Source organism: Sitophilus oryzae, unplaced genomic scaffold, assembly GCF_002938485.1.
Source record: "Sitophilus oryzae breed Bouriz unplaced genomic scaffold, Soryzae_2.0 scaffold_357_pilon_pilon, whole genome shotgun sequence".
Taxonomy (NCBI): domain Eukaryota; kingdom Metazoa; phylum Arthropoda; class Insecta; order Coleoptera; family Curculionidae; genus Sitophilus; species Sitophilus oryzae.
Window position 1 is genome coordinate 976,520 of NW_022146926.1, and position 12,137 is coordinate 988,656.

A 12,137-nucleotide genomic window follows, 5' to 3' on the forward strand; every position below is an offset into this window, starting at 1 on the left:
TTACTTGCGTCATAAATGACCTAAATACAAAATATTTTCATGGTGTCTGTCTGTCTGTCTGTAACACGATAACTCAAAAACCGCTGAACCGATTTTAACCAAATTTGGCACAAAAATACTGTGGCACCCGAGAATCTGGCCATTAGTTTTTGGCGGGGGTGGGGGGTTGGTAAGGGGGCATGGGAGGAGGTTAAAAATTTAAAAAAGTCGTAACTCCAAAATTACAATAGCTAGCGAAACGCGCTTTTCAAATTAAGATTAGGAATAATATTTGCAACAATATTTGTAATAACATCAAAATCAGTCAAAGTCGCAGTTTTCGAGATATTAACATACATTGATGAACAGCCTCATAGACGTGTTTCTGGGGTTGAACTATACTACCAGTTGAAATACTTGCTCTTATTTCTGGGACACCCTGTATATAAATGAAATAATATTTTAACAATAAAATATGTTCCAAGCTATTTAAATACTGCTTAAAAAATTAACGTAACAATGCCGGTATCTGTTTAAAACTTATTTCACAATATATACAACATTAGATAACACATAATTGGGCCATTAAAATAAAATATATGTTTTAGATATCGCTAACAAAAGACTTCCTTATCACCGGATCTCAAACGTACGTATGATATTATCTCAAAAAAAGTACTGAAAACCAATCGGGTTTTTATTGCCTATTATGGCACATTATTAGCGGTCTGTTTAATGATTTATTCTAATGAAAGCCCGTGGTAACGAGCGTCAATGACCTACAAGCCAAATGCGATAACCATATACGAAGGATGTCGTATTTCTTCGGATTCGAGCAACTTATTGCTTTCTGCCGCTGACGGAAACAGATATACATACATACTACTGCCATTACTCGCTGACGAGTATTTGACACGCATCAGAAGATGGTCACGCAAGGCGTTTTCTTTCATGAGCCTTTCTGTGACTGAAAAGCCCAATACGTGATGTTATTTGTCTACCGCACTCCGGACATTCAAAAATCTCATTGCTTTTTTGCCTCTTAACTTTTTGGTTCTCGCTGTTAACTGAGTTTACAATTCTTCTCCATTGAGTTCTATTGTGAGCTGCTACTTCCCACTCATTCTGCACATTAATCCCCTTTAAGTTTTCGTTGAAAATGTCCTTGTACCTTTTGAGTTGTCCACCTGGCCTCCTCTTACCGTCTACAAGCTCACCTACAGATATACATGGATCTAGGATGGGCGCCGCAGACTTTCCCCACCCAAATGTCAATATTTAAAATTGTAACGTTTATAGCTAGACAGGTCACCAGCTTCGATATTACATTATTTGTTGTTTTAACAGTAACCGCCTTTTATAGATAATAAATACACATGTTTATTAATATGTGTCAAAAGCGGTCTTGTGTTTAATATTTCATTACTTTTTCAACGGTAATATACAACAAATTCGGGGTACGAGCTTTGGTATCTCGGAAACCGTAATACCTAGATACGAACATGGTTAAATTAGGGGAAAGTTGCGCTTTGGGATGTTCACCAAGATGAAAACACTAAATCACCACAATACACCAAAACACTTTTACTTTTACACTGGACGCGCGTTTCGCTAACCATGTTAGCATCATCAGCAGATGATTATAAACTAAAATACAATCTACAAGTTGAGCGTTTATATACTCGCTCAGTGAGCACCGAGTGGGCGTGGCAAGATCTAGCCAACCGAGTCAGAGCCCACCGAGCGTAACAGTTAAATTTCCGCCACTAGAGTAGTAGGAACAAAGAACTTGAAGGAATTGGACCGTTGTCTCTGTTCATACTATCTTTACATTTATTAATTCTGATGCTTTCATATGCATCTAATTGCCTGTAATTTGAGACTTGTTTAATTAATTTTAAATTATTATGATCTATACAATGTTCTTTATCAACAATATGTTCGGCAACGCAAGATTTATCCGGTCTACCATATCTTATCTGAGCTAAATGTTCTTTAAATCTAGTTAACTAGTTAATATTGATCTTCTAGTTTGCCCAGCATATTTCTGATTACAATCTTTACAAGAAATCTCATAAATACCCGACCTTTCCAGTGGAGGTGTTTTATCCGTTGGATTACCTAATAATTGTTGTAATTTATTATTAGCACTATACACAAGTTTATAATTGACATTCTTAAAAATTCCTTTTAGACCACGGGATAACTATCTACCAAACGGTATTGAAAAATATTTTGGCGTATCCTTCTCCACTTGAAAAGTCGAATTTTCAGAAATCATTAACCTATACCTACGTTTTCTAATTATTTTATCAACTAGTGAAGGAGAACATCCATTACACTCAGCCACATTCCTAATGTAATCTCCTTCTATTTCATATCTTTCGCTGGAAAGTGGAAAACTAAGTAATCTATGAACTAAGAAATTTAAACTAGCCATTTTATGTTCAACACTATGATATGATTCATTAGGAATATATCTGCGTGTAGTGGTATTTTTTAAGATTAATTTTTGAAAATTTAAAAATACAGATTTTTTTATTATCAGATAGCCTTGTGGCTATGAGAATGTGCAATTAGTTTTTTGATTTTCTAAAAAGTAACGACAGGATGATTTTCAAAAAAAAAACGTTTTTCTCAAAAAACTCAGTAATCCTTGAAATTTTAAAAACTTTTTTGATGGCATCTTGGTGAACATCCCAAAGTGGCAACTTTGACCGAATTTAACCATGTTCGTATCTACTACAGTTACCGAAATACCAATGCTCGTACCTCGAATTTGTAGCACCCTGTATACTACATAAACAATAAAACTTTTAACACTTGGCTAGTGGTTAAAAAATTAATAGGATGCAACCCAATAAAAATACTAGTTTAGTCTGCCCAACGAAAGCGTCAATGACAGTGACGATTGTCGTTCCCCAACCCCATGTGGTATATCTTCTATACAGGATGTCCCATAAATAAGTGCAAGTATTTTAACTGGTAGTATAGTTCAAACCCAGAAACACGCCTATGGGGTTTTTTTCGCGAAAATTTTTTTTTGAAAATTTGGATTTTTTTAAAAATTTTTTTGGAATTTTTTTAAAATTTTATTACAAATTTACAAGAAAGAAAATCCAGAAAAGATCCAGTGGTTCTCAAAATTTTAGCAAAAAATCTTTTTTTTTTGAAATTTTCACTAGTAATACCACTAGAGGTCAAATTATTTCCGGAAATTTTTTCGAGCTCATGAATATTTTGAAAATTATCCCGAGTCGAAGACGAGGGATAATTTTCTAAAAATATTCATGAGCGAGAAAAAATGTCCGGATTTAATTTGTCCTCGTGTGGTATTCGGTAAGAAAATTCCACACCAAATTGTGTTTGAAAATCAAATAATTAAAATGTATTTTTCGATTTTTGGTCGAATTGATTATTTAGTTACTATGACAACTAAGTGACACCCAAACCTAAAAACTATTTCAGTTTTGCAGATGTCAAGCGGCACGGCTTAAAAAATGTTTTGCTTCGGTCATGAAAGCAAAGAAAATATTCACCAGGAGATTAAGCAGTTGACACCCGCGAATACTAGGAAATCGAAGTCAAGCGTATGGAAGCAGTTTACAAACTTTCATCTCAGCTTTGTAGTTGAAATGTATCAAAAAAGTAAACAAATAAAAACCAGACTCTCAAAAAGATATTCTGTCATTATAAACGTCAAAAAATTTCCAGTATAATTCGCTGTTGGGTGCCCACAAGGAAAAAATGTTCACTTATAATATCACAAGAGCTTAAATTATTTTCGGAAATTTTTTTGAGGGCACGAATATTTTGAAAATTATCCCGAGTCGAAGACGAGGGATAATTTTCCTAAAATATTCGTGCCCGAAAGAAAATTTCCAGGAATAATTTAAGCTTGCGTGGTATTCGGTAAGAAAATTTCACACCTAAATTTGAAAAAAAAAAATATTAATCCAACATGACATTTTAAAATAATTTCAATTTGTTAAGTTGGCCAAGGTATTGCTAAAACTCAAATGGGTAATATTTCAATATATAGACATTGTAGCTCATTCACATTATGATTGTAGATCTTATGTTTACCTTTTCAACTGTCAAAAATTTTCCACTAAAGTTTCGTGGCGCCTCGAAAAAATTTCCGGAAATTTTTTCAGTTGCCATGGTAACTAGTCAACATTAAAGCATGTTATTGGTTGAAAAGTAGAGGTGTGAAATTTTCAAAGTAAAATAACTCCGTTATTTTGGACTTATTTGAAAATAAATACATCACTAATAAACCACTGTTATTATAATCATTACTTACAAAAACTGGCTTAGACCTCAGCTTAGCTGGATACATACCTGAAACAAGAAAAAAAGTAGTTTAATAATTACTCTACAAGATAACATCATATAATAACACTAATTAATTAATAAACAAACTGTTACTTTAATTATACAAATTAATCAGCTAAATTAACGTAAATTACACTGACTTAATAATAATATTGAACGTCCCCATGACTGATAACATTATGCTTGCTTTCCGCACCTACAAGATTGCTTTTTGCATTACCATAAATATAAAGGTGTGCAAATCGCTTCCGGCCTCACGTGCTCTTACTTGATTAATTCTACAATAAATGTTGGCAGAGAGGAACGGTACTTTAACATTTATTTGGCGCAGACAGAAAATTTGTCTTTGTTGCCTAGATATTAATTTAACATTGCTTATACTATCCTTCGAGTTTTATATAGGTAAATTAATCACGAAATATTTTATAACCTTTTATAGTCCATAAAGCCAGTGGCGTAGTTTCAGATTTTGACCTCATTTTCAAAGTTAATGATCTATCAATGTTCAAATTGGTTTGGTTTAAAAAAAATACATTGATTACTTATGCTATTTTTAATTTATTATTCTGCCAATGCCTACGTATCCTGCTTTGATTTGCACTGCACGCCACTGGAGGAGAAGCGTAGTCAATTTTGGAAATATCAATTGCTAGCTTAGACATTATTTAACCATTGAAATTTTTTAAAAGAAAGTAAATTTTTTAATTTGTATCTCCAATTTACTATTCTTCTTTATTATTTTTGTTTGTTTATTTTTCGGGACTTGCTTTTCGTTTTTTGGTATCATCGACATCATCTAGGGTATATACGATAATAATTGGCGCAGTGGCAATTGAGGAAATGAATGTTTCTCAAACAATGCACAACTTTTAATAAAAAGTTTGGTGGTTTGATTAAAATTTTACTAAGTGCATGGGTGATGCAGTTGTGCAACGGAACGTTGCGCATCGCTTTGTTGTGCAATTTGTTTGATAGTGTATGGACCGCTGAATCGGTAGTGCAACGCAGCGTTGCGCATCGCTTCGTTGCGCAATTTGTTTGATAATGTATGGACCGCTTTAGGTTTAAGCGGCCCATACATTATCAAACAAATTGCGCAACGAAGGCTGTTGCGCAACGAGTTGCCAATGTATGAAAGTTGCCAATGTGTGCAACGGAACGTTGCGCATCGCTTTGTTGCGCAATTTGATTGATAGTGTATGGACCGCTGAATCAGTTGTGTAACGCAGCGTTGCGCATCGCTTCGTTGCGCAACGAGTTGCCAATGTATGATAGTGTTTGATGCGTTGCGCAATTGTTTGATGAGTTTCAAGAATATTGGAATTCTTTTGTGCAACAGGACTGTTTGCGCAACGCGTTGTGTAGTGTATGTGTTTGTTGCGCTTCGTTGTGCAATATTTTAGTTCTTTCATCCAAATTCTTTGTTTTCTTTTTCGTTTTTTGGTATCATCGACATCATCTAGGGTATATACGATAATAATTGACGCAATGGCAATTGAGGACATGATTGTTTCTCAAACAATGCACAACTTTTAATAAAAAGTTTGATCAAAATTTCACTAAGTGCATGGGTGAGGATTGTGCAACGGAACGTTGCGCATCGCTTTGTTGCGCAACTTGTCTGATAGTGTATGGACCGCTGAATCAGTTATGCAACGCAGCGTTGCGCATCGCTTTGTTGCGCAACTTGTTTGATAATGTATGGGCCGCTTTAGAGTTAGCCATCCTAAAAATTCATTCGAAATTACACACAATGACGCTCCAATAAAATTACTCTCTTGTACTGCACACGCTGTCATTCGGGCTTTCTTCACAACTATGGTTCAAGCTTGAACGCCCGGAAAACAAAGAACCCGTTTTAACATCTCTAAGCGTTTATTTCGCGCCTATTCACCTTGCCCTTGCAATTACACGTCGGAATCCCATTGTTTATACACGCTCAATTATGTCAGTTATGATGTGTTAAATTACAATAAAATAGAACAAAAACTAGAACCCTGTCATTACTGAAATGAATTTTTATTAAAACAGTGTCTCTGGTAAAACGAATATTAGGAAAATCAAAATAAGTATTTGTTTTTAATTGAATATTTATTTAAATATAGTTTTCTTCTCACTGACTTCTCAAAAATGGCGGACAACAAGACCTACGGATCTACAGGGCAAGTTGATCAGACATTGCAAAACCACAAATTAACTATAACAGATGCGAAAGAACACCGAATTCCGCGTTCAGGTCTCTGTGACCTTCAGAAAGAGTTCATAGACAATCCGCATCAATGTATAGTTTGGGTTATTATTTGTTTGGGTGAAAATAATCTGCACCAATATGTTATCGAGGCATATAATCTCACAGTAATTTAATAGATTACTGGTCATATTATATCAGTTCGTAGGAGATTAGGAAAAAAAGATATTTATAGTATAAAAAATTAATTTATTTAACAAAATTTAATTAAAGATGTGACAAAATAGTTACTTTTCTATTGGTTCTATCGGACTGTTTTCAACTATATAAATCTTTATTTGTAAACTTTAATGCATAAAATGTTTTCAATCTAGTAAATAATTTAATGATGTAAATAAGAGGAAATTTCTCATATGGTTGGTCAAATTCTATAGTTTTCATTATATCAAACAGCCTCTGAATGTTTTCTTCAGTGCAAAACTCATCAAAATTTAATATAAATAATTTTTCCAGCCTGTAAATAAAATGAACAAATTTTTCCACTTACTATCATGATCAAAGGCTTTTAAATGGGTAAATAATTTCGAATTATCCAGAGATTCGGATTCTTTTGCAAATTTTAGACAAATATCACATTGATGTATTTGAAGACCCTTTTTAATGATGTAGTCAAACATAATTAAAGGCATTTTGAGTTGAAAACATTTCTCAGAGGCTGTTTGATATAATGAAAACTATAGAATTTGACCACCCATGTGAGAAATTCCTCTTATTTACATCATTAAATGATTTATTAGATTGAAAATATTTGATGTATTAAAATTTACAAATAAAGATTTATATAGTCGAAAAAAAGTCCGATAGAACCAATAGAAAGGTAACTATTTTTGTCACATTGTTAATTAAATTTTGTTAAATAAATTAATTTTTTATACTATAAATATCTTATTTTTCCTTATAAATAAACACATTTGTATCCCATTTTAAATAAGATATACAAATTACCAAAACTTAGAAATAACAGTTCAAAAGTTCAACAAAAATCCTACGCGTTTTTAAAAAAGAAACATATAACCACGCACTATGTCACTCCAGCAAGCGAATACGACACAGCATGGGTTTCCGGACTAAACGACTGGTGTATTTACACCACTCAATAGGCGCGTCGGGTTTGCCGAACGGTTTCCGATGCAGTCGCTTTCTTTCGCATCTGTTATAGGTAATTTGTGGCAAAACTATAAATATCTCGGCCGTTTGCAGCCTTGCCTGCCTATATGCATTACTAAGCAAAGAACATTTTACAACTAAAAGGAGCACTGTTAACAAACAAATTTACTTTCCTGTACTTCACGTATATTTCCTTACCTTTCCATTTACACTTCTCAGTATCTGAAGTTCAGCTTTTAAAGCAGATAATAAAAACAACCGAAGAAGCACTTTATTTTCCGCTAAAGAATACCTACTTTAATAATACTCATATTGAATATGATTCAAAAAACAAAAGGTCTGAAATACCATCTAGAATTACAGTAAACTGTCATTAATCGTCCAAGTGAATAAAAAATGTTAATTATTAACGAAAAATCGGATAAAAATAAGAAAAAGGAAGAAGTGATATTTTTTGCTACTACAAAATTTTAATTTTTATCTGCATTGCTACTTTCCTTTCTTTGCTGAAAACGAATTTACTCACGATTATTACGTATATGAATATAAGTACAGTTCTTAGTACAGTTACAATTATATGTCGAAGTAAAATGAAGAACATGGTTTAAAAGAACGAAGTGGTAACAATCATTCTTCACAATAGTTCTCGGATAATTAGATTAAGTGAAACGCCTGTCGTTAATGGTGCTATTATTACCCTATTAAGATCAACGCAGATCATTCCAACGTCGGTGGAATGTTTTAAAGAGCTTCTTGGAAATACAACATGCATCCCTCGATGAACTTCTTTTTAATTCGATAGTACACAATGGAGGCCTCTAGTTCATGGTACTTATTACATTTTTCTTAGTAAATCGATAATTATATTCGTTTATATTTCTTGCCAACGACCAAATATAGTTCTAGCTATTCTTTTAAAACCTTTGGAATTTTATTTGAAAAGTTCAGTTGTAAACTAAGATTTGGGATAAAAACATCGTAATAAGGAACATGTATCGATACATTAAAAAGAAAGATGTCACGTAGTAAACTTAGAAGAACCAAAATTTAAAATAGATGACTCTGTAAAAAACATCTTTAGAAAAATATCGATACTTTGTAATTATAGAACTTGGATTGTAATTATCGATGTTTCACTAATGAAACATAATATATGTTTCAGAGATACCGTTTTATCGTTTACATCCTTGTTTAAATTTAAAGACTATGTGGTATACAATTTTCCCCAATTTTAACACATGCTGTTTTCCACTTGGTTTTATAAACATAATAACAATAAATTCTTAATTTTCTTTAGGTTAATTGCCTGTAGATTTAACTGTTTTCGCAGAATTCAAGTAATAGTGTTCTGTTATCGAACGACTGCCAAGTGCGCGTCTGTTTTATTTGTCCTAAAATGTTAGTTGTTTAATTTGGACAAATTGAATTTTAACTGCCTAGAGTCGAGGTGATAAAAATACAAAGCAAAGGAAGGAATTGCATTTAAATGAACAATGTTATAATAAAAATAACTGTGCTTCAGTTATCTAATACCTCTATTTTGAAATTTAAATATAGATTTTCTTTATTGCCTTTAACCAAACATTCAAAAACAATTCAAAGTTATTATTTCAGACTAATAACTACCCAGTCAACATGTATAATTTTTGTCAATTTTGAAATGTACCGACTAGTTACTTCGACTCCAAATATTTTAAGTACCATTACTCGTTACAATTCTTACAAGAGACATTTTTTAAGTAAAAAAAAAACGGTGGAAATGTATATTTTATCACTCAGTAGTTTAACACAGGCAAAGAGTAGATAAGACAAGAGACGACAGTGAACAAAGAAGTCGAATTTCGCGAGAGAGACGCAAATATATTAAAATTTAAAGGTCCCATCAAGTCCCATATTGTCTGTTGCCAAGTATATTTCTTTGAAAAATAAACAAAATTTTCTGAAAATAAATTAATAATATAAGAAGGAATAAGTAACGTATGTATAAACGTATACGGAAATGTAAATTTTTAGTTTAGGTTGGTTTAGGTTCTTTTTTCGCAATGTACTGATAATATCATAGAAACAGAATGACTAAGTTGATCGATTTCTAACCTATGATTTTAGGACGCTAATCAGCTGTGCTAATCAGGCTTAAACATAAACAAATCTTATTAGTTGTTTTCTTGCATTTTTGCCTTTTTAAAGTGTGTTAAGAGTTTTTCGATATATTATCGTTTTGAGAGTTTTTAAGGTTTAATTTTAGTATCGTTTTTGTTGCGTACTAATTTGTAATTATTGTTAAATATGAATACTGAACAGGACACGAGTAGCAGGAAAAGACGAGATGGTGGCAATGTGTGTGCTTATAAAGACTGCAAAAATAGATCTTATTCTTTGACAAACATAATATTTCACTCTTTTTCAAAGGATCCTGAAAAGTATGGATCCTCCAAAGATCGAAGACATGGTTAGAAGCTTGTAATATAATTTTACAAAAAAAAAATTTAGCAACTCTATTTTTTTGTACATAAACTCCACATTGTGATATTACACTTGTTCAAGTCCATATGTAAAAAAAATACACGTAAATAATTAAATAAAACATTTCTTACAAATCGACTTGGTCACTTTATCTTGTTTACCAACGATATACAAAATATTGCTTTTATTATCTTTATCCCCCGACAAATATGTTTCTAATTATAATTTATTTTATATAATATTTAGAAAACTCATTTTTTTTCGCTTCTATTTATTTCCTTACCCATACAGTATAACTATTTATAAGCTATACAGGTAAGTTTTAATAATAGTCTATTTCAAATTTCCCGCGAAAAAATTACGAAAATTTAAAGGGACAAGCGAGACGAGGTCACTCTCCCCACCACTCAAACATGAAAGGTACCGCGCGAACTGTCGTCTCTTGTCTTATCTACTCTTTGACACAGGTAGGGACGAAAAGTTATTACTCTTCAAAACAGTTGAAAAACATGTAGGTGGTGCCTCCTACAAGGAGTCATATTGACATCGATATCAAATTTCTTATTTAAAAAAATACCGCCACGCCTATTTTTATCCAAATATCGGCGTTAGATCAAAAATTATTGGGAAAAAAATCGAAATAAAAATGAAACTTCTACACCATGCATATCTCCGAAACAAATCATTTTAGGAGATACATTTTTATACGAACTTTTTTTACTTATTTTCCGAATACAACTCGGACCACCCTGTATAACATACTATAAACTTTGTAGTGACCTTCTTTATTTTATCTTTAGAAAAAAAATACTGGCTTAAGAAAATTTCACCAATTCCTCTACTGACATAAAATAAAAGAAATTAAATCGTGTTCAACTGTATTCGTCCTACAAGTAAAATGGTCTTTAAAATGCTGAGTAAAAACGCTTGACTGATTCGTAGATATTTAGATATTTTGTTCCTTGACCATATCCAATCAATTTACTTTTTCAGTTCTTAATTTCTACTTCAATGAAATGAAAACAATGTAAAAGCCAACGTTTCCGAGTTTGTATAATATTTTTAAATTTATTACTGTCGAAGAAAAAATAATAATTAAAGGTATAGTAAGAAGTTCATATGTTGGCTATATAGGCAGGCTTTCAAAAGGAAAGTTATTTTACGGCTTAGATCCATTAATCAAACTCAAACAATTACTGCAACAACTATAGGTTTCCTGGTAGGGTAATAACACAGCAGACGTCTATACGAACGATGAATAAGTTTATTTAAAATAAATCGTCTTTATATTGGTGCTTATTAATTTCAAATTAATGTAGTTTTTCACAGACAGACCAAGGAAAGAAATATTCCACGTTATTAGCATCTTCTTGGACCTCTTAGAAACAGTTAAGTCAAAGAATCGTCTGGTTGAACAGTTGGTTAAAACCTAATAACAAAAAGATATTTTTTATCTATTTTGGTCTAAGTAGCTCAATGGAAATGTACCAGCCTTGCAATTAGTCACTTAGATGCTGAACAGTACCCACAACAGTTACAAGTTACAATCTCGCCAAAGTTAATATGTGTATAAGTGTATGATGAGCAAATATAATTTGATAAAAGTTTCCAAATGATAAAATTAGTTCGCAAAAAAGTAAATAGTTATTTTTTATACAAGACGACCGAAAAGAATTAATTTTGGGAGTCGATAATGCAATTTTATCGTTGGCGTTGTTATTATGTTATTTGACAAATAAATAAAGCTGTCTCTTTAGTTGTCAGTTTTGAGTCAATATTTTTTAATTCTCTTTCGTGTCGATTGCTGATTGAACTGGAACCAGAAATGCCTCAAAACGAAATAAGTAAATTACCAACAGATATTTAGGCTGAGGCGACAAACGCCATATCCAAAATACTTCCATTTAAATCCCGAATAACTTATGAAAAGGAATACAAAAATTTTCAAAAATGGAAGCAATTAAAAAACGCTGTACTTAAACTGCCGTTAAACGGTAGCCTA

The 12,137-nt window shown here is 32.2% G+C and overlaps 1 protein-coding gene across 4 annotated transcripts in view; it reads right to left on the reverse strand.

The window, feature by feature from the left end:
• LOC115884782 (protein hu-li tai shao) overlaps nucleotides 1–12,137 on the reverse strand; it is a 128,171-nt gene that overhangs the window by 77,125 nt on the left and 38,909 nt on the right. The gene's annotated exons all lie outside the window — the stretch shown is intronic.